This window comes from Panthera leo, chromosome B1, assembly GCF_018350215.1.
Source record: "Panthera leo isolate Ple1 chromosome B1, P.leo_Ple1_pat1.1, whole genome shotgun sequence".
Classification (NCBI taxonomy): Eukaryota; Metazoa; Chordata; class Mammalia; order Carnivora; family Felidae; genus Panthera; species Panthera leo.
In genome coordinates, this window is record NC_056682.1 from 11841587 (window position 1) to 11864421 (window position 22835).

Genomic DNA, 22835 nt, shown 5'->3' on the forward strand with positions numbered 1-22835 from the left:
ATAAGAAAAGTTCTAATACAAGCTTCCACTACTGATCTGTTTGTCCTTAGAGTAGAGAGGAGCCCAGACTGCTCCTACCCTCATAATAACTTTGTTCTCAGGAACACTACCCTTTTCTTCCATCTGCCTTTGATGAACAGCGGCCCAGACATTGGACATGTTTGTAATACACTACAGTTTGGTGAGGGTGGAATGCAGGTAGGAGCTCAGGGTACCGTGGAGGTACCTTTACCCTTTATGCCAGTTCATGGGAGGAATTTTTCTCAGCCAACCTTACCTGCCTCTGGCCCCTTAAGTTGCAAGCCTCAAACACACCTAATTATATTGAGGGGGGGCTGATAATCAACTTTTGTCAGTGGTCAGACTTTGTCCAAGCAAAATGTCCTGCTAAGAAATTTCAAGCTGATACAAATTTTTAGACTGAAGCTGACTTGTGACTCTCTTCTTTAGACATAGATCTAGAAGTGATTATATTTCTGTCCTTGTTGACCTAATCAAGCTCATTCATAAGAGCCACATATGCTTACTCTCTCGTGCTGGCGACATTTTCTATGGGATTCTAATCTACCATACACATCGGGTTTAATTCCTTCCTAATCATTATCTTTGCTGGATCTTCTCAGCTTCTAAATTTGGAGTCTGCTGGGGTGAACCCTATACTCTTGTTTTCCTTTTCCGTGGTGAGATCACCCAGGTCCCAGTATGGAAATCAGTCGTTGTTTTCACAGCTAAATATAGATTTTCTGCCCTGTGATCGTTAACCCAGCGCAATTTTGCACTTACCCATTTCCCACTCCGTGCTATTATGCAGTGCGTGGAGACATTTTTGTTTGTAACAGTTGGGTGGGGGAGATAGGGCCATCCAGTAGATGAAGGCAAGAGATGCTGTGACCATTCTGCAGTGCTTACATGCAGAGGACAGCACCTGTAAAAACATAACCAGCCTACAGGTGAATAATGTTGGGGTTGAAAACCCTGTAGCCCATACACATTTTCTAGAACTATGTTTGCACCATTACCCTTAAACGTCAGTGTGTTCCTCACCCTTGATTTAGCTAAAATAAAAACCTTTATCTACTTTCCCAATTATGGTTTTTCCTCTTTTAGTCTCTTCTTCATAAAAGGCAGCATAATTTATTTTGCTGCCTGAAACCTAGGAATGGTATTTAATTCCTGTTTTTTCCTTCAGTCTCCCTTCCATTCTGTCAGCAAATCCTTTGAGCTCTACCTGTAAGCTTGACTCTAACATCCTCCATTTCTGGCCATGGTAGCCACCATGCCCAACCCTTCATCCTCTCTGGTTTGGTCTACTTGAATAGCATTTTAACTGCTCTCCTGGCTTCTTCTCTGGACCCATGCTATCAATTCACCAAACAGCTGAAGAATTATTTTAAAAACACAATGGATCATGTAATTCTTTTTCCTGAACCTCAGTGCTCCCACTTTGTACTTTGGAAGTGGCCCTTAGGTCCAAACTCATTTCTTATACCTTACACCTGCCCATTTCTTAGACCTCATCCACCAGCCTCCTCACTAGGAAAGGTTTTTTTCTTCTCAGGGTGCAATATTTTAATCTTCCTTTAGGCTGTCCTTCTTTGTGTTTCCACTTTCTTAGTACTTACGCTGCTGGACCCTCCCAGACTGGTGGCTGCGTATCGTTTCATTCCTTTCTTAGATCAAGTACCCTGTCTTCCATGTCTCTGCAAAATAAAACGGCGTCTCTCACACACTAGCACTGTATGTCACCCTGTTTTCTTGTGCAGTACTTAAGGCTGCTTTGTTCTTTTTTGGGAGCTTTTTAGATTTAGATGTAACTGACATATAACATATTAGCTTTTAGTTTACAATATAATGATGAGATAATTGTATGTATTGCAGAATGATTACCCCAATGAGGCTGTTTAGCATCCATCACCATACATAGGGACAGATTATTTTTCTTGAGATGAAAACTTGTAAAATCTATTCTTAGCAAATTTAAAATATATAACGCAGTATTAACTATAGTCACCATGTTGTATATTACATCCCATGGCTTACTTTACAGCCCCGAGTGTACAAGCTCTTTAACTCCTTCACCTATTTTTCCATCTACCCCCTTCCCCCTTCTGGCGACCACCAAACCATTCTCTGTACCCATGAGCTCAGTTATTGTCTGTTTTTTGGTTTTGTCTTTCTGATTCCACGTATAAGTGAGATCATATAGTATCTGTTTTTCTGTTTGACTACACTTAGTGTTTTGTGTTGAAGGTCAATCCATGTTACCACAAATGGCAAGAGTTGATTTGTAATGGATGGATAATATTCCATGGTAGTTAATATACATTTTATCCGTTCATCCATCAGTGGGCACTTGGCTTTCTTCCATATTTTGGCTGTTGTAAATCAGCAGTGAACATGGTGCAGATAGCTTTTCAAGTTAGCGTTGACATTTTTCTTTGGATAAATACCCAAAAGTGGAACTCCTGGATCATATGGTGGTTCTAGTTGTAATTTTTTGAGGAACTGCTGTGGTGTTTTTCATAGCATCTGTACCAATTTACATTCCCGCCAGCAGTGCACAAGGATTCCCTTTTTTCCACATCTTTGCCAATGATGGTTACTTTTGGTCTTTTGGTAATAATCCATTTTAATTTGTGGGAGGTGATAATACCTCATTGTGGTTTGGATTTATATTTTTTTCTGATGATTAGCGCTGTTGAGTACCTTTTGATGTACCTGTTGGTTTTTATATGTCTTCTATAAAAAAAAAATGCTCATTCAGATTTCTGTCCATGTGTTACTCAGGGTTTTTTTTTTTTTTTTTTTTTTTTTTTTTTTTGCTATCAAGTTTTATGGTTTTACAACTAAATACGTATACATATATATGTAAGATATTAACCCATTGTCAGATTGTGATTTTCAATTATTGGCTCCCATTTGGTAGGTTGTTGTTTCATTTTGTTGATGGCTTCCTTTGCAGAAGTTTGATATAGTCCCACATGGGTGTTTTTTGCTTTTGTTGTTCAATCCAAAAAGTCAACTTTTAAGATCAATGTCAGAGAGCTTACCACCTGTGTTTCCTTGTAGGAGTTTAATAGTTTCAGGTGTTAAATTCACGACTTCAGTCCATTTTGAGTTGAATTTTGTGTGTGGAATAAGACAGTGGTCCAGTTTCATTCTTTTGCATGTGGCTGTCCAGTTTTCCCACCACTGGTTATTGAAGAGTCTCTTCCTCAGTGTATATTCTTGACTCTTTGCTATAAATTGACCATATGTGTGGGTTTATTTCTGGGCTCTCCATTCTGTTTCATTGATTGTGTGTGTGTGTGTGCGCGCACATGGGTGTGTGTGCTTATGCCAATACCATACTGCTCTATTTTTCATAGCTTTGTAATATAGTTTGAAGTCAGGGAGCATGATACTTTTAGCTTTGTTCTTTTTCTTCAAGATCATGTTGGCTATTCTGTGTTTTTAATGGTGGCTTCTCGGGGCACTCAAAGTTTTGATGATGGCACCTTCCTGTGTTTCATTTAAGTTGTTACTCAAAAAATAGTGGTTACATTCATAGTGATCTTTGAGCAATACCGATAATTAGAGATGACACATTAGCTGTTAATAAGACTAATACAGCTTAGCAGAGAAGCAAGAGATCCTAATTCTAAAATTAAAAAGATTGCCAAATGGTATGGTGGTTCCACATGAGATGATACACCATGGGCAGTTCTTTCCAGAATTCGCTTTTCTGACAAAAAGTGATTCCCCACCCCCTACCTTGTAATGGTCTTTTAGAAATAATCCAATATTAACTTATACTGTATTTATTCCTGTTTACATTCCAACTAGATTACAAGTAGTTTTCAGGTGAAGATTCTTGTTTATCTTTGCATCATTTATGGTACAGTATCAGCCAAAATAAAAGGCTGAGGTTTTTCTGTAAGACCAATGTAGTTCAGATTTTCTGCAGAGTATTCACAATGAGCTTTCGCTACTTACATTGTTTCTTACTGTCTGATTGTGTTCTGGATGTAGGATAATAGAGGCGTTATGTCATTTCATATTTAGCAAAGCTCGATCTTATATCATTTGGTAATTATTCTAAAGAGTAGAAAAATAGATTGACTCAACACATTATGAAAGCTAACATCTATTGATCACTAATTACGTGTTCAAGCTATATTCTAAACGCTTTATTATATACGAACTCACTTAATCCTCAAAATGTTCCCATGAGATGCTGATTATTATTTTCCTCCTTTTGCATTTAAGGACATAATGCCACAGAGAGTTAAGTAACTTGCTCAAGTTCAAACTGCAATAAGTATTGAGGTCCCCTTTGAACTTAGGCAGTGTGAAGCCAAAGGCAACATCCTTAATCTCTGTCCATTCACTCTGGATAAATACTATGTAAATTGACTGTTTAAAAGGCTTTGTACCTTTAAAGTAATAAAATTCTTTCTGTCTAAATGCAACTTTTTAAAATTCTACAAGTGGATTTTTTGCTGTATACGCTGCACAATTAAACCTGTCTCAATCCTTCACTGACTTCAATGATAAATATTTTTGCTTTATTGTATGCATGACCAATTCTTGTTTTTTAATCCTCTTTGAAAATTCAAGACTTTAGATGAAAACACTAACACAGCTCTCCATAGTAGAGTGGGGAAGGGTGAAAACCAGGAAAATAAATTGTTCTCACAATATATCTTGGCAGCATAATGGTCCATTTCTAGCAAACAGCAAAATAGACAAGACATGACATGCTCTTATTTTAGATAATCTTTTAAGTTTGGTGATGATTAACAATCCAAATAAATCAACATGAACAAAGTTTAAGAATAGAAAGGTAACAAAAAACCCTTTAGTTGTCCTATCTAAAATAATACATTTGTTATTTATAACCACAAAGAACCATACTAATTTTTACAAAAGGCTTAAGATTCAACCTATTCGGTAGCAACAGATTCACATAACAACCATGAAATGCACAAATGAGAATCTACATGAAAAGAATATGAGAAGCCAGCCTGAAACAAATAAAAAATTTAGAGTAAATGTCTTGCTAGGTAGCTGGTTTAACGTTAAGAGCCATCTGGTCTCTTTTCATGTACCATATCCACTGTTTTCACCAACATAGATGTGGACATGGTTTTTGAGTTCCTAATTAAATGGAATCAATGTAGAATGGTGGGGCAGAGCTGCACACACACACACACACACACACACACACACACACACGTGCATGTATATATGTGTGTATTTATGCAGTATATGGTTATATATATAGATATATACATATATAAGGTTATATATACACATACACACATGCATAATATTTTTGTCACAGTAGTTGCTGGTCAATAATTAGTATTCAAAAGTATATGCACCAAGACAACTAAAATGTTGACTGGAGAGATTTTTTTTTATACTAAATCTTAATTTTACATTATTTCAGCTAATCAAATTAGATACCATCATTGCATCATAGATGAAGAAACTGTGGTAATTAGGCATGAGTTTACAAAGCCAAAGAGCTAATTCTATAATGGGAATGGAATTTGCTGTCAAGGAAGTTAAAATAAAATCCTTCTTGGACCACACAGCAGCTGTATGACCTTGAGTTTTCAAATATCTTAGTTTTTATTTCCTTAGTTATAAAATTAGAGTAATGTGTATCTAGGGGCTGAGATGCCTGCTGAATTTTTTGCTAAGCTTCAAAAGTCTGAAACTTTAACAATCTGAAACTCATTGTCATCTTCTTTCATTCTTTTTTTTCTAAATAATCAGTAATTTGGTTATTGGTGCTTTAGTCACTCAAGCTAAACACGAGTCACCCTTTGTTCTCAGATAGTCAGAACTGTCTATGAATTCTCTCTCTCTTAAACACCTGGGAAATCTCCTTTCTTTTCTCCCCTATTGACTTTGTCCCAGTTGAGCCTGTCGCCACTTCAATTTTAAATTACTGCCGCAGTCTCTTCACAGATGTGTTTCATCCCACTGTAAGCATCGTTCATATCACTAGCCTGATTATCAAAACCAAAAATATGTTCTATACATTCCTTTTTAAAATCCTTTATATCCTTCAATTTAAAAAGTAGACTTATCTTAACACTGCCTAAAGATCTGGGCCCTTCAGCACTATTTCCGGTCTTCTTCCGAAGGCTCCCTCTAATTAGGCCAAAGTGATCTACTTAGTAATACTCTAGGCTGTCAGGTTTCCCGTGTCTCTGGCCTTTATCTATCGGTTTGCCACTGTCTGATTAAATCCCATTCAGACTTGAAGATTCACACTTTCACTTCAACCTCCAAAGAAGGGAAAATAAATGACCTTGCTAACCCAGTGTTTCAAGAACATCTCTTTCCCCCGTCTCCCTGATGCGCGTGCACACACACACACACACGCACACACGCACACACACACACACACACACGCACACACACACACACACACACACACTCAACCAGAGTACTAAACATAGAAAAAGAAAGGTGGCCTATTTGAAGGACCCAGATTCTTATGTAGTCATTTCTTTATTTACCCATCTCTTTGGAAAGTTGAAAGCTGATTATCTGAAGGGAATCCTACTGTTCTTCCACTAAAACTGTGCTTGGACTTCACGCTGAAATCTTCTCAAAGAGGATGTTTTGTGGATCTGGTTACGAAGAGGGTGGGGAGGTCTTGGAAGCGCTGAAAGTTCATTTCTTTTACTCTCCTCCTCTCCAGTCCGTAATCAGTACGCTGGAGTGAAGGAGTCCATGTCAGCTGTGGCAGTCCTTGGTTGGAAATAAGCCGACGAGTGTTGAATATGTTGGTGGCAGAGAGGAGCTCATCAAGAGACTGAAAAGTGGCAGTTCCTGGCTTGCCTAGAAATTAGCCCAGATAGCGTTTAATTGGTGGCTGTACTTGGGCTGTGTGCCAGCTGTTGATAACCTTGGATGTTCATTGGATACTGTGTTGATTTTTAGATGTTTAAAGATTTTCTCTATAGTTTAGTAGAGTAAAACAACAGTGAGACTATTTCACATTTTACTTGGTGTAACATGTTATATGAGTCACCCTCAGCTTTGAAAGCTCATCAACTGTTTGCATTTTGTCCCCTCGGTTAAACGTGAGGAGCCTTAACCTTGCTACCCTCTGTATAAATGCTGACTTTTCCTCCATGGGGGGTTGACCATATGCCCAAGGGTGTTCAGACCCGTCCTGGATCACATGTTCTGTACTGGCATCTAGTCAGCTTAGTGCCTTCTTTCAGTTCAAAACTCTCCGGTTAGATGATAAATGTTATGTTTCTCCATAGGGGAACTAAGCAGAGCTCAACACTTCTCTCTACAGTATTTAAAAAGGGAACACTGAGCAAACCACAATCACTAGATTGTAAAAGAGACCCAGTTTAGGATTTGTGGGAAGACTTTGAAGAAGGAGTGTTTGAGATCTATAAGTTAGGTCAAGAGTTACATGGAAGGGCTTCATCTGCTTTCGCATTTGCCAAGGTCCTGACCCTGAGACCAAAAAGAGAGAAGCTAATTTGTGGAGTGGGGTGGGGGTGGGGGTGTATGCAAAGGGCCATTGCCCTTTAGTATTAGGATACAGGAGTCTGTTGTGAGAGATTAGACCCAGGGGTTCAGCAGGATTCAGAACAAATCTTGGAAGCCATGTCAAGGGTTTTCAAATTTGCTCTGTGAGTACTAACAACAAAACATTCTGCAATATTTAAGAAGGACTGAATTTTGATTATATCTGCTTTTATTATTTTTTTTGGAAGAATACCGTGATACATATATAGATAATTGATTAGGGTTAGGGTAACTTGCATGAACAGCAGCAGAATGGTGGAGGCCCTTTGGCTCACTAAAATGATAGCATCGTGCGGGATTGTGTAAACTGAGCTATGGTGGTGGTTAGTGGGAGAGGCAAACTGTTTATTTTTAAGAATTCACGGAACTCAACTTGGTAATATTTTTTTGTCCTGAATGTGTTTATTTTTGTCAAAGCAAAGAGGTATCTGGAAATCATGTCTGTGGACAAGTAAATATTTCTGTTAATTGTTTCATTTACTCTGAATCCGATTTTCCCTTAATTGCCGGGAGGGCTCCTTCAGAGTGGGGATTTGGCCCCATGCTGGCATCGGGCTCCCACAGCAGCACAAGGAAGCATGGAGCCCACAGTGCACAGCCCTCACAGGGCAGCAGCCTACCTTGGGGAGCCAGCAGCATTACCAGGCCTACTCTATCCATCTCTGAGCAACCCTGAGAAACCCTCCCCGTTTCTGAATCTGATCACAGAATCAGTCTTGGACTACAGTCAGAAGTGGTTTTGCTGTTCAGACAATTTAACACTCAAGTGAACTCAGATGAATTTACAACAAGAGCTACCTCTGTTTACAAATGAGTCTCTAAATGTTTATCAGTTTTTCAAGCCTTTACATTTTCCTGGTTGTAAGAAAAACTCGTTGAAGTAAAATACAAAGAACACAGTTCAGTTTGACCACATTTGTTTTGAGTTCCAGACTGTTTTCAACCATTTTCAAGGAAATTACCAGCCACCTGGGATGGGGCTGCGGTTTTTTTGGTTATCAGTCTTTGTTACTTGGTTGTTTTAAATAAAACTCAGTTAATTTTTTTCTTTTTTTTCCTGTAATTTGAGGCATCTGCATGTCTGCCTTTGTGACATATACACACAGTTGGTGGAGGGGGTGGTGGTGATAACACGTGTATAGTATTATATAATGAAACAAGCCAAACTCCCAGGAAAAGTTTTCCCATCTTTTAGATTTTCGCTTCTGAAAAAACAAGTTTGAATCCTGTGGGAACGAAATAACCATCAAGAGTTTCTTCCGCTACCAGCATATCCCTCCTTTGCCTCTGATTAGGATAACATATTATATTGATTCCAGCCAGTTTGTTTCTTTTCTGCATATTACATGAACCATGACTATATTTTACCTCCATGATATTTATGAGGGTATCATAAATAAAAAATCTCTTAGACTTGAATGTAGTTCAGTGAGAAGTACATAAGAGACTCAAATAACTAATGTAACACTTGAAGATTTGATAAAAAATAAAATACCACCAGGTAGAAGTTATTTTGAATTTAGTGGAGATGAAATCCTCAATGACACCTAGACCTTAAAACTTCTGTACAGACATTAATTCACATGCTTCTCATTATAGTCGGGAGGGGAAGATGCTGGGATCTACACCCATGACCTGGATAATGTGCCCTGTAATTTCTGCTTTTTGCTCTCAGACATGAAACTCATTAGCTTTTATGATTTCAGCGAACATGCATTTAACAGAGAAGCATTTAATTATTACGACCAAGGAGATGATTTTAATTTGTACTTAAAAATAAAAAAGAAAAGAAAAAAAAAACTTAATGAAATCAAGAAAAGTTTTTAAAGTTGCTGTATAATTGTGCTGACTATAATAACAGTGTATCATCCTTCGTATTATTTACTGGATACCAATAAATTGTATGTTTTATTTTAACAGGTAATTTGCTGCCAGAAGTGTTTTCTTCCAAAAGGTAAGTGCCTTTTAAGAAATATTATATAAAATTATCATGGTTTCCTATTTATAGCTTTGAAGGGCCTATTAATTTTAAAGCCCCGTGGCTGACAGCTGTGATGTTCAAAGGCAAGGATATATAGTATTAATTATCTTAAGCTCCGGATTATTGTTCATGATGCAGACTTTACGAAGAAAAGACCAACTGGCACATTTTTCTATTTTGTAAGAATAATTAATTAACCTGGTGATTTTAAAAGAAATACTTGTTGAAGTAAAATACAAAGAATACAGTTCAGTTTGACCACATTTGTTTGAGTTTCAGACTGTTTTCAACCATTTTCAAGGAAATTACCAGCCACCTGGGATGGGGCTGCGGTTTTTTTTTGGTTATCAGTCTCTGTTACTTGGTTGGTTTAAATCTGAGAATAGCTTCGTCATTTTGAAGTTTAAAAATGTTTAACTGACAAAATGTTGCAAGGTAGGATAAAAAACTTTTTGCTGTAAAAACATATTTGCCAATGATATGATATGTAGTTTTTATTTGAATACATACACATTTCAAAGTCTAGTGATTTATTAGGTCTAACCAGGAGTTAAATGTTACTGCTGACTCAACCTCACATTTAGATTTTGAAGAACCCATTTAGTAATAAACTAAATACTTAAGTATAGTACATCTGTATTACGTAGTAGGAAATGACTATTGAACGGGTTTGTTTCTTAACTCGCCTTTCTCCAAGTATTCAGTCAGGCACTTAAAACATAATGGATTTATTATTTACTGTGTACCTGGCATCGGGTCTGCATTGGTGTGAAAAGTCATGGTCTAGTTCTTCAGAAGATGCCCTCCAACAGGTCCCATAGCCGTCATCGATCTTGATTACTCGTCTTGGCTCTAGGTCTCACTTAGTGATATTTGTTGGTGTATAACCATCACTTTTTTCTTTTCATACCTGCGTACTTGCTTTCGAGAGAAACAAATTGCCCTCGAGGCATTTGAACTTTGCCGTGGATTATAGTAACAGAGTGGCTCTGTGTGTAATTCTGTTGTTAAGATGAGTAAATTCACAAATGATAACGGTTTTCTTTGCCTAATAGTTGCCTCAATTTCTACGATCAGATGATAAAATTAGTCTGGTATACAACATGCTAACCATCGTGTCATTTTGTTGAGTTAACAAAGACATGCATTTTGAAGAGACAAAAAATACTATTACTTTTAAAAGCTTTGGAATATTACGGCAGGAGCCCCGTAAGAAGTGATCACGAAGTATTTTCAGTAATCCACAATTCTTCCATGCCACTGGGGACATTAGCTATCATAAAATTACAACAAAGTTCTGTGTGTAAGTTTAATCTTCCATGTATATCTAAGTTATACAGCTGTCACAGTCCGTGTTCAGACTACATTACTACTCTGGATCACTTCTGTGCAAAATATTCAGATATTTCCCAGCTTTTCCCTTTTCTCCATACAAAGGCTCTGGTGAAAAGAACACAGATTTGGGGTCAATTAAAATTCACTTTTATAAACCTCGCTTCAGCTCTCACTAGCTATGTGATCTCTTAGGCAAGCTCCTTAACCTCTCTGGGACATTTTCATCATGTTTCAAACTGTATATAAAAATACCTATGTTGGGGGGGCACCTGGGTGGCTCAGTCGGTGGAGCATCCGACTTCAGCTCAGGTCACGATCTCGCAGTCCGTGAGTTCGAGCCCCGCATCAGGCTCTGGGCTGATGGCTCAGAGCCTGGAGTCTGTTTCCGATTCTGTCTCCCTCTCTCTGTGCCCCTCCCCCATTCATGCTCTGTCTCTCTCTGTCTCAAAAATAAATAAACGTCAAAAAAAAATTAAAAAAAAAATACCTATGTTGGGGGCACCTGGGTGGTTCAGTTGGTTAAGCTTCTGACTCTTGATTTCTGCTCAGGTCATGATCTCATAGTTCTTGAGATCAAGGCCTGTGTCTAACTCTGCACCAACAGCATGATATTGGTATTCATTCTCTCTCTCTGTCTCTCTCTCCCTCCCTCCCTCTCTCTCTCTCTCTCTCTCTCTCTCTCTCTCTCACTCTCTCATTCTCTCACTCTCTCACTCTTTCTCTCTCTCTCTCCCTCTCTCCCTCTCTCTCTCTCCTCCCTCCCTCTCTCTCTCTCCTCCCTCCCTCTCTCTCTCCTCCCTCCCTCTCTCTCTCTCCTCCCTCCCTCTCTCTCTCTGTCTCTCTCTCTCACTCTCTCACTTTCTCACTCTCTCACTCACTCTTTCTCTCTCTCCTCTCTCTCTCTCTCTCTCTCTCTCTCTCCCTCCCTCCCTCCCTCCCTCCCTCCCTCCCTCTCCCACTGTCTCTCTCTCTCTCTCTCCCACTGTCTCTCTCTCTCTCTCTCCCACTGTCTCTCTCTCTCCCACTGTCTCTCTCTCTGTCCTTCCCCTGATTGCATACGCTCACTCGCTTGCTCGCTCTCTCTTCCTTTCTCAAAATAAATAAACTTAAAAAATAAAAATACCCATGTTGCAAGACTGATGTAAAGATTCTGAAAGTGTTTAGTTATCGGCTTTCTTCTAAGAGTAAATCTCTTATTAGGTACACACAGCCTCAGACAAACTCCTTATTGTTCTCTCTGATACAACGATGATGTTATGGTGTGCTTGGTCCTTTTTCTTTCGTGACTGTAAACTTTCCCTTGGGTGCACTTACCTGGTAAGATATTGACATGTTGGAAATGAAGGCATAGTGTCTTGTTTAGCTCTGGGTAGAGGTGGTCGCTCTGTGGTATCCATGCACCCACCCGGGGGATTTCCCTGTGGGTGCAGGTAACACAACTCTGATTTCAGTGGCTCCTAATACATCTTAAATACTCCCTTCTTGTCTTTCCTTCAGTGTCCCTACTTAGACTGTTTGCTCTCCAGGCACTTCCTCTTCTTTATCTACTGAAGCTTGGAACTGGAGCCCTATTCTTTTATTCTTTATTTAGGAAAAATCGCTTTTTTGCAGTGCTTTCTCTTAAAACACTGTTGGGGTAATTGGATAGTGAAATAGCTGAAAATGGTTCAATAGCCTTCCTGGGTAATACTTACATTTTAATGAATTTCTGTAATGGCTTTAACGTAAATGTAAGGGGATATGATCTCTGTGGCATGAGGAATAATTTGAGGCCAATAGTCTTGCTCAGGCAGCCCTATAAAATAAAAGAAAAAAAAAGTGGGGTTGCTTCCTGTCCACACTTACTATAAATCTTACACATGTATACAGGACTTCTCATTCATATTCTTTTACTCTCCTTCATCTTTCTCCCTGCCTGTAAAACAACAACAACAACAAACACCTTTAAGCAGATATGACTGATATCCAGGCCTCTTCCGAAATATCTCAACCGATTTTCCTCTCTCCGTTCTAAATCTTCTCTGTGTTGGTTTCTAACCCATTATATTTTATCTGTTTCTTTCAAAACTTTGAGAATAATTTACATTTGTAATCATGTTTCACTTGTCACAAATTTTCACACGCCTTGGCCAAATGATTCTGTTATGGTCGGGAGGACTTGGTACGTTTTGTATTTCTGATCAGGACTGATCAAGAAGTGATTTGGCAAAAGTCGGAAAAGCCAAGATGGGTTCACAACGGGACTTCTGATGCCCAGTCCAGTCCACACATGCAGATACTTAATCACGTGAAAGGACTTTATATAATCCTCCTATGGATTTATCCCTACATAGGAAAATAAGAGGAAAAACAAACAAAACATACCGCACATGGTGATGTGACTCAGCTCTTCAGAAAGCCAGGCTCTCACCAGGCTACTTGCCAGGATAAACTCAGTGTTGACAGGGAGCTGGAATGTTTTTAATGTTTTTATAGCAAAAAGCGAGAAAGAAAAGAATTTACCGGTGATAAATGAGATACCCATTTTTAAATACCGTTTGCTTGAATAATGGAATGTATTTATGACATCACTAAATTTCTTGACAATATAGTGAAAGGCACTGCATGCTTAATTTCGCTGGGCCCGGCTAACTAATCTGGTAAGGAAAAACAAAGGCCATGGATTCCCTTGAGAAAATTTTAATTGACCTTTAAAGGTCGTTCCAAGTGCTTTAATAATACAGCATTCAGAATATTTCGTATTTGTTGATTTTATCTCAAAGTTATACGTTGGTTTTATTTTTCACTCAATCAAAAGAGAGTATGAGGTCCATGTGCTTCGAGAAAATACCTTGCTTCTTTTCCATCCTTGCTTGCACATGAGTGTAAAGGTCCAATGACTTGCTTTACCCTTCTTGATCAAGGCCTACTAATCATGTCTATCATAAAACAGTTTTTCCCCAGTCAGTCAAAAGGATGTTTTGCCCTTAAAAAAAAAAAAGTTTGTTTCTGTTGTTTTAAATGGCAGATGTCTATTTTGACAAATGTGTAGAGTTTAAACAATCTTGAGACTAGGATCATTCTCAAGTTAGACATCTATGCAGTGAGTTTATCTGGGATTATAGGTTAACAGTTGGATGGGAGTGTCTCTTAAGAGGATTTTAACTGTATAGGAAGCACTCACATCACAAATCGACCTTTCTGGGGTGCCTGGGTGGCTCAGTCAGTTAAACGACTGACTTCGGCTCAGGTCATGATCTTGCTGTTCGTGCGTTCGAGCCTGTCATCAGGCTCTGTGCTGACAGCTCAGAGTGTGGAGCCTGCTTTGGATTCTGTGTGTGTGTGTGTCTCTGTCCCTCCCCCCACTTGTGTTCTGTCTGTCTGTCTCTCAAGAGTAAAAAAATATTTAAAAAAACGTGAAAATATCTTAATAAATAAATAAAATTAACCTTTCTGAATAAATTTCTGTCATCATGCAATTTTTCCCAGAAGACTGAAAAATACAGATTTTTCTCTTGACATCTAGAGTGCCCTCTTGCACACATTCTTTAAACCCCACATCATATACTGTAGGGTTCCTCTCCGTATTTAAAGGTACATCTCCCTTTTATTTCTTGATCATTACTTCCAGTCGGTTTCAATAATCGTGAAAGTGTCTGAAAAAAACGTTGCATGAAGTCCTCCTGAGCCATAGTACTTTCCTTTAATTTCTGAATCAATTCTGTGCTTCTTTGTACCTTCCAACTTTTGACAAGTTTTCACTGGCACTTTGGTCATTAGCATATTTATGAGGCCTAAGTTACATCAGTGTTCCAGGTAAATATTTAAAGCACACACACACACAAAAGATGTTTTTCTTTCCAATGCGTTTCTTTCTATGTAGAATAAAATTCCATATTTATTCCTTTTCCTACATACTGTCATTGCCTTTGTACATTCACCTTGAAGTAAATACAAGCTTTTCTCCCTCAACTCCGGAGAATGATTCAGGGGAGCTCGTAAGCCACCTTTCTGTCTTCAGAATTCCCAAGGATTAATTTTCTTCATTTAAACAAACAGAACCAGTATAAAACCTTCATATTGAGAATAAGTATCCATGTTAAAAATCGAATTATAGAATAAAGTGGACCTGGGGATAGTTTTCTTAACACACTAAGATTTGCATTGTAGAAGCAATACTGACTGTATCTACTGAGTTACTGCGGATGTGAAGAAGAAAGAAGTGACCGTAATTTGGTTGCACCACCCCTTGACATAACTACCACTGACATTCTAGTGTGTTCTACTAGACTTTCTTAGGCGTTTATCTATACATAAAACATTGCACCTGTGACAGTAGAGCCCTAACCCCCTTTTTAAGCCATATGCTTGGCCGTCCTGCTGTCTGTGTCCCCAGAGGCACAAGGGCCTCCTTTGCTTTCGGGCGTCTTTTGGTTCAGGGTGAGAGAAAGCCTGGAAGAAGAAGAGAAGGGGAGCGGACGGTGAGATCGGGTTTTTGTTTCCCTGGCTCCCTCCTTTTGTGGTTGCCTCAAGCAACCTTGGCCACAGCCCTTAGTGCCTGACAATGCATGCTTCCAAGCCCCTTGTGCTAGCTTCTAGGAATGGCTCTTTCACTGGTCTCCTCCATGCTAGGGTGGGGGAGACATCCCCACTGGAACCCATGGGTTTTGTGACTACTCCACCTACATCGCGGCAAACGGTTCCTTTCTTGAACCATCTGAGAGTTATGCAAATTTGAGTGTGCCACCTGTTCCTAGTTGGGACATTGACTCATACTGTAGCTGATAAATGGTTTTATTGCCTGCAGGTTGTTTTGGTTTTTGGGTGTTTTATTTTTATTTATTTATTTTTTGTCTACAGTGTGTGTTGAAAGTTCTTGCATGTTGATAGGTGTCATGTTACCGTGTTCTGAAAGTGGTTTCCTGAACATGCATACCACAACTGAATATTTACCTTGCTTTCTATTCTTCATTAGCGATGGCCATGCCATAAGGAACATCTTTGTAAACCTGAACATCCGCTATCATTTCCTCAGGATATGTTCCCCTCAGTGAACCGACAGTAGTTTCCAAATGGCATTTTCTTATTTGTGCCGCAGATTCATAATCCAGTCTCGTGGTCACGCTTCAGCTGTCCTATCGCCAAATTACCTCAAGCAGGTCCGCAGTCACTTGGATGTCCTACTGCTTGAAAATGTGAGACACTGTATCTCCAGGCGCTAGGATTTTCTCAGGATACATACTAATCTCTGTTTATTCATAAGGTTCTCACCCCATTTTGCTTAAGTACCCACAGAAGCTCCGTTATGCCTTGAAATCAGGCCAGACGGAGCCATAGAAGCTCCTGCCCACAGAGGGCTGTTCCATTCTGTGAAGGGCAGTCTGCTGGAAACTGCCAATGTATGTCTGTCACCCCTCACTCCTGCCTTACACCAGCTCTTCCTTTGTCAGGACATGAAGGAAAGGAATGGAGAGGAACTGAGAAATCCAATTTATTCAAGAATACTTGGGGACAAAACTATGAACATATTCACATGCTTGCTTGTTACATCAATAAACAGTGTCCGTTAGGAATTTTACGTTCATTTAAAAGTTGAATGATGGGGTGCCTGGGTTGCTCAGTCTGTTGAGCATCCAACTTTGGCTCGGGTCATGATCTCACAGTTCACTGGGTTTGAGCACCTCACGGGGCTCTGTTCTGACAGCTTGGAGCCTGCTTCGGATTCTCCCTCCCTCCCTCCCTCTGTCTCTGTCTCTGTCTCTCTCTCTCAAAAATAAACATTAAAAATAAAAAAGTCAAATGATTCCCTACAATCTTTGTTTTTCACCCTCCCATAATAATTTAAGATTGACCACTGGGGCCATTGCTTTGATCACATAATGGCCAGTCTTCATGTTCCTAAGGAACTGAAGCTGTTGAAATGAAAATATAACGAAAAAAAAATCAGGCTTCTGTTTTTCTTTTTGTTAAATGGAATGATAAATTTCATACAACCCAAATACTCAATTTGTAACTATCGTAATGACCTAGGTGATACAAAAATTGTCACCAGAATTATCAGCATGTTTCTACATCTTGGCTAAAAGCCCAGAAAGTATGGATTTACAGAATGAAAATCTGGAGTGTGTTAAAAAAACTATAAATACTATTCTCATGGAGGGAAATGTGTATTTGGAGGCAGAAACTCTTAAAAAGAAATTGTACAATTTTCATAAACATAATTTTCTTGAAGATATTTTCCTATCTTATTTAGCTCTGGTTAACCGAAATAAAATAATGATTGCTCCTGGAAAACAAAAGCAAATTAAATACCTCCCCTCATTGTGGAGGTTCAGTACTTTTTTTAAGCTTATTTATTTATTTTGAGAGAAAACAGACATGTTTTGGGGGAGGGGCAGAGACACAGGGAGACAGAGAATCTCAAGCAGCCTCCCTGCTGTGAGCACAGAGCCTGATGGAGGTGGGTCTTGAACTCACAAAATTGCGAGGTCATGACCTGAGCCGAAACCAAGAGTCAGTCGGATGCTCAACTGACTGAGCCACGTAGGGGCCCCATGACTTTGAGTATTTTATGTGTGTTTTTCAGTCTTGGTTTCTCCAGAAAGTAGACCTCAGACCATTTTTTTCAAAGGTACATGAGGTTTCCATTAGATTTTTTGGAGAAAGGAGTTTTCATCCTATAATCTTAAAAGGTTAATCTATTAATGAGATCCTAATTAGCCATCTCGTAATATTGTGTGTCATGCAATTTCAAGTTGTACTTCTGTAGTTGATAAGAAATCACGTGGGGGGAGGGGAAGGAGAGAGCAAAAAGAGAGATCTGTTAAATAATGTGTTGATGGTAACTTAAAGCCATGTGAAGCCCCAAAAGTTGAGCTCATGGAAGTTTCACTATCCTTAGAATATACAAAGTTGTTGGCTGCATTAAGTTGTTCTCTGACAATATCACAGCCGTGTGAAATTTATGAAAATCCTCGCTGAAAAATTCAATCATAGAGTTATACTGCTGGTGACAACTTAGTTTTATCTAAACAACATCATCAGTGATAACGTATTAAGCCTGGTGTTTTGATAAATGTAAGCTTTACATTTTTATTGATGTATTTTGTGATTTTTTAAAAGTCCTGTAAGGGCTAAGTTTCTTGTTATACATAATTAAAATAACTTACATCAAAATGAGTCATTTGTAAGAGAATATGATACATGGTACAATATGTGATATATGGTACATTCTTGACAAATTTTGTGAAACTCTACCACCCAGAATCAGAATGATACTTATGTCTCAACCAGGCCCTTTCCCTGTACTGGTTCTCCCATGTATTCAGCTAGCCATTAAATGTGGAGGTTAAATTGTAGTCTCCTCTCCTAAAGTAGCTCAGGAATTTCTGCAGAAAATAAGGGCATTTGTTAGGGTATACCCAAAATTTCTCAATGCACCATAAATCTTGATTAGTGCCTAGAAACCCAGAAGTTACTTTGCAGAGATGGAAAGAAACCGCATGAACAATTAGGCCACTTCATTGTGAATCATGAAAGGGTTGGAAAGATGATTAAATCCCTAAGCACGCTGATACCCAAGTTTATCAAAGTGTGAAGAGCTCTTGAATTCATGGCTGAAAGATCTACTTGAATATTTCTAGGTCCTTCTTGGCCTGTGGGTCCATTACAGGGAAACACTTGTAAGATTGCAATGGTTTGTAATATTATTCCCTGTTAAAAATGTTGTACGTGATTCTTGACTTGGTATTTAAACTCAGTAGTGCAGTAGCTCTAATAATTTTGCCTCCTGTCTACCAGTCAGTCTTATGTTACAGGATCTTTCCTGGCACTACTAAAAACATCCTCTCTCTAAAACATTTTTTCACTGGCTTGATAATTTTCCATTCTTTTCATGTCCAAAGGTCTTAACATGGCATTCAGTGTCCGTCCCTAGCCTGTCTTTCCAAATTTTGACTCCCTAATCCATAGCCTGACCCTCTGTTTCAAGAAGAGTTTTTTAGGGGCGCCTGGGTGGCTCAGTCTGTTGAGTGTCCGACTTTGGTCAGGTCATGATCTCACGGTCCGTGAGTTCGAGCCCTGCGTCGGGTTCTGTGCTGACAGCTCAGAGCCTGGAACCTGTTTCAGATTCTGTGTCTCCCTCTCTCTCTGCCCCTTCCCCACTCATGCTCTGTCTCTCTCTGTCTCTCAAAAATAAATGTTAAAAAAATTTTTTAAAAAAAAGAAGGGTTTTTTAGTCATTGATACTAAATCATGTCTTGCTCAGCCTGTCTGGTATGCATCTTTTGGTCTGTACTCTCTAATTATGTTTTCTATCTCTGAACCCCTTTTTACATAATCTACAGATTAGTAGTTTTCATTGATAGTGTTTCCTGGTATTTCAAAATACTTCCCATGTTCCTCCAATTAGATTAAAATTTGGGAGGCAGTGAGGTTTGATTTCATGTAGCATCTGGAAATGGTTTTACCCCTATTATAGCAATCCATGTTGTGAATAGATTTCTTAATTTTGATTTTATATTTCTTAAAACTATGAATTGTTAAATTGCATTGCCTTGTTCATATGCCCTGTTATAATGTCTAGAATAAAACCATGGATTCCATGTGGGGGAAAATACTTTGCAGGGAAGTAAGAAGACAGAAACTCTAAATTAGCTTCATGATAATGGAATATGGATCTCGATATGCAAGTGAGTGATTTAAGAACTGTGAACTATTAAACTCTACACCTGATTTACCACATCACCCATGTTATACTAAGTATAAAATGTGCAAACAGGGAAAATACATTTTGCAAATCTATAAATACCTGTCGATTTCTGTAAAATCATTAATACAAGTAACTTTTTGAGTATAATTTATCTTCCTTCAACACACTATTATTTGTAGGTATAAATCAAGACAACTTCATTTATATTATACACAACACATACCATGATCTTGACCTAATACATTACTCTTTTTGTCTGGGGGGAGAACTTGGAGAGACTTCCTCATATTTTTTCAGGCCTCACCTCTATCAGGGGATGCAGGAAGTGTCAGGCATGTTCAGATCCATGGTCCAGTCTGAGTCCGTCCAGAATATTGTCTTTGGGGGCGGGGGGAGTAAGAGAAAATGATGGCACACTATACTGTCAAAAAAGCGTGTTCCTCTCACAAAATAATTCCAGTGTCCTCTGCAGAGGGTCACCGATTTGCTGGTTTTGGAAAAAGCAAGGCAGATGGTATGATACTGTCTAGGCTCAATATGCTTCATTTCTGAGAACTCCCGGTTACAGTTCCTGTCATGATATAAATACCCATGGAAGCCGGGACCACAGACATTTCACTACTAAATGATAGCAACGCTGAATGAAAACAATTTTGTTCAAAAAAGGGCTAGAACAAAAGTAAAGTTGGTATGCAGTTTAGATCAGAAGCTTTGAAAGAGTGACAGTTTGAAATATTTTTTAAACAAAATTTCAAGAAAGCTTTTATGAATATTGTAATAGCATTTTAAACAGATGATTTACATAGAAGTAAATACACTTTCAAAAGGATGTTGGCCTTTATAATTACATGTAGCCCTAGAAAATCTAGAGTATCAACATTCCTAGGATTCAACCATAGTGTAATTAACATATATTTGTTTGTTTTGCACATTGGGGGCTCTTTCATTTCATTAAGGCAACAGAATGCACATTCTTAATTTCTCGCTTGCTTCTTCAGGAGCATCCAAAGTTAAAAGTGCTATTTCGTTAGGCTCTGACCTTTATAATTCTGCCTCTAAACAACATCCTTATTAGTAAAATATGATGGAAGTGCCTGTAGGGTAGAAACAATGAATATTTATTTAGGTTCTGGCTTTTGGCCAATTTTTCTGTACCCTAAAGGCATAAATATTATATACCAGAGCATTTAAATTCCTGTGCAGTTAGGATTTTTTTTTTCTTATCACATTTGTGAAAGGCAAAAGTATCTGTGTGACACTTTGAGGAACTCATTTGTCAAAGGCTGACCTGTGCTTGGAAACTATAATAGGCATTTCTATTCAATCATGAAATGTTAAATAGGTATAAATTCTGGTTAACCACCTTAAGTTAAATAGTTAAAATATAAAGGAGGGTGTGCCCATTACCTCAGTCTCTTAAATTTTAGCTAAGTGGCTTCTATAAAACAGAAGGAAGTAGTTAAAATGAATATAACTTGCATCCCTGAAGTCAGTCTTTGAGACGGAGTGTTGAAAGCTGGCAAGCAATTTTTTTTTTCAGAACATTGTCTTTGTTGTCATTAGGCTCTCCTGTGGAGAATGTGTTTGCCACACCTCTCAGCAGAACCACCATAATTGAATGAACAGGTAAGTTGAATTATGGATGTCGAAGTCACATCTTGCTAAAGGGAACCAATAGCATTACTTTCAAAGCTGTAACATCTCCTTGAACAAAATGCTGGGGCTGTTTCAATGCAATAGAATCCCCATATTATTTTTTCTCATTTCTTGATTTTTAAAACGACTCTCGACTGCATCGCCATGGCTACAGTGCTCACATCTGCAAATCATTTGTCAGTGACGAGGGACAGCCTGAGAAACGTCCAGTATTCATCCCCTGCCCTTTCTTTGCTACTACTTTTAACCTTTGTGTTTGCGTATAATACTCGTTTCTCCTTAAAAGTTTTTACTAAAGCGTTAGGCGATTATAAAACGAAGGGACTGAATTTTTAGTAATTTTTAGTAAGTGTTGTGTACAATAGGAACTTCATGCGTCATTTTGGTACTCAACTTTTCAGCATTAGTTAAATGTACTTTTTCTTCCTGTGAATTTGAAAACACACTGCAAGTGTCCCCTATGACATACTTCCATCTACTTGGCCTTACTTTTATTTGGGTATAGCCTTTCTTACGGTATGACCCCCAATACCTAACCTCTGTATCAACCAGTTTACTGCTGCTTATCCGGTATACAATAAAGGGCAGTTATTGCCAAATAGCATTCACTACCGACATAAACCATGGGCCTACACGTTCCGTAATAATTTCGTAAATTACCTGTACCCCAGGCATGGAGATAAACTTACTCAGAAAAGCCAGATATGTGGATATGAATTAACTATGTGCAGTCAGTGCAAATAGTGGTAAGAAAATAATTCCTTTGTAGAAAACGGTAACTACAAGCAAGTAGCCAGACCAGGAAAAAGAAGTTGTGGGGGAAAATATCCATGAGATTTCAGGAGCCATTTGATTCCAGTAAGAAGGTTCTGTGCAAGAAAGAGAGGAGCCCATGCAAGCCCAGAGTTTGCCTGACAGGAAGGAAGGTTGATTGAAGACTGTGAAGCAAATCATCAACAAACAGATTGGCTTCTTCTATGTGCAGGGAAGAGGGCTAGGTACAGGAGAGAGGAGTTTCTGAGATGAGAGAGGGTAGTCCTAACCCTTCAGGAATGAAAGTCCACAGAGAAAGGCAACATAAAAGAAAACCCAACAATATCAGTGGAAAGTACAGTGCTTGAAAGTCACGTTGAGAGGTTTGGATAATAGAAATCCCAGGAAGCCAGGGACTTGTGAGCAATATATCATATGAGATAATGGATATGAAAATGCTGTGTAAACTGCCAGGTGATGTAAAAATGTGAGATAGAATCATTATGTGGTTCACAAGAAAGAAATCTACAATTTTCTGGCTAGCCCTTTTGAAAGTGATGTATGAGTTAGCCTGGGGAGCTAGAGGTTATAGATCCAACCACCAGTCGGATAATGGCAGCTGAAGCTGACAGAGGATAACAAGGAGAGCAAGAGTCCGGGATTGTTAGTGAGAATTTGCATTTTCTTCATATTACGCCTTCAAACAGAGTTCCTAATATTCACAGCAGCTAATAACAGGGGTTCATATTTAGTTATGCTTCTAATGATACATTTACAGTGCTCCCCCAATTACTATTACTGACGGTAGAGTTCTCAGCCTGTCCACAGGCTGGTTAACATGCGTATATAAACCATATTATCTGCATA

At 38.7% G+C, this 22835-nt stretch overlaps 1 long non-coding RNA gene across 3 annotated transcripts in view; it reads left to right on the forward strand.

Annotated features, from left to right (window-relative positions):
* Positions 1-22835, forward strand: part of LOC122217350 — a 452982-nt gene that overhangs the window by 391612 nt on the left and 38535 nt on the right. For all 3 annotated transcript variants that reach the window (XR_006201428.1, XR_006201426.1, XR_006201427.1), the window contains exon 6: positions 9475-9508. This is a non-coding gene — a long non-coding RNA (uncharacterized LOC122217350). The remainder of the gene's footprint in view (positions 1-9474; positions 9509-22835) is intronic.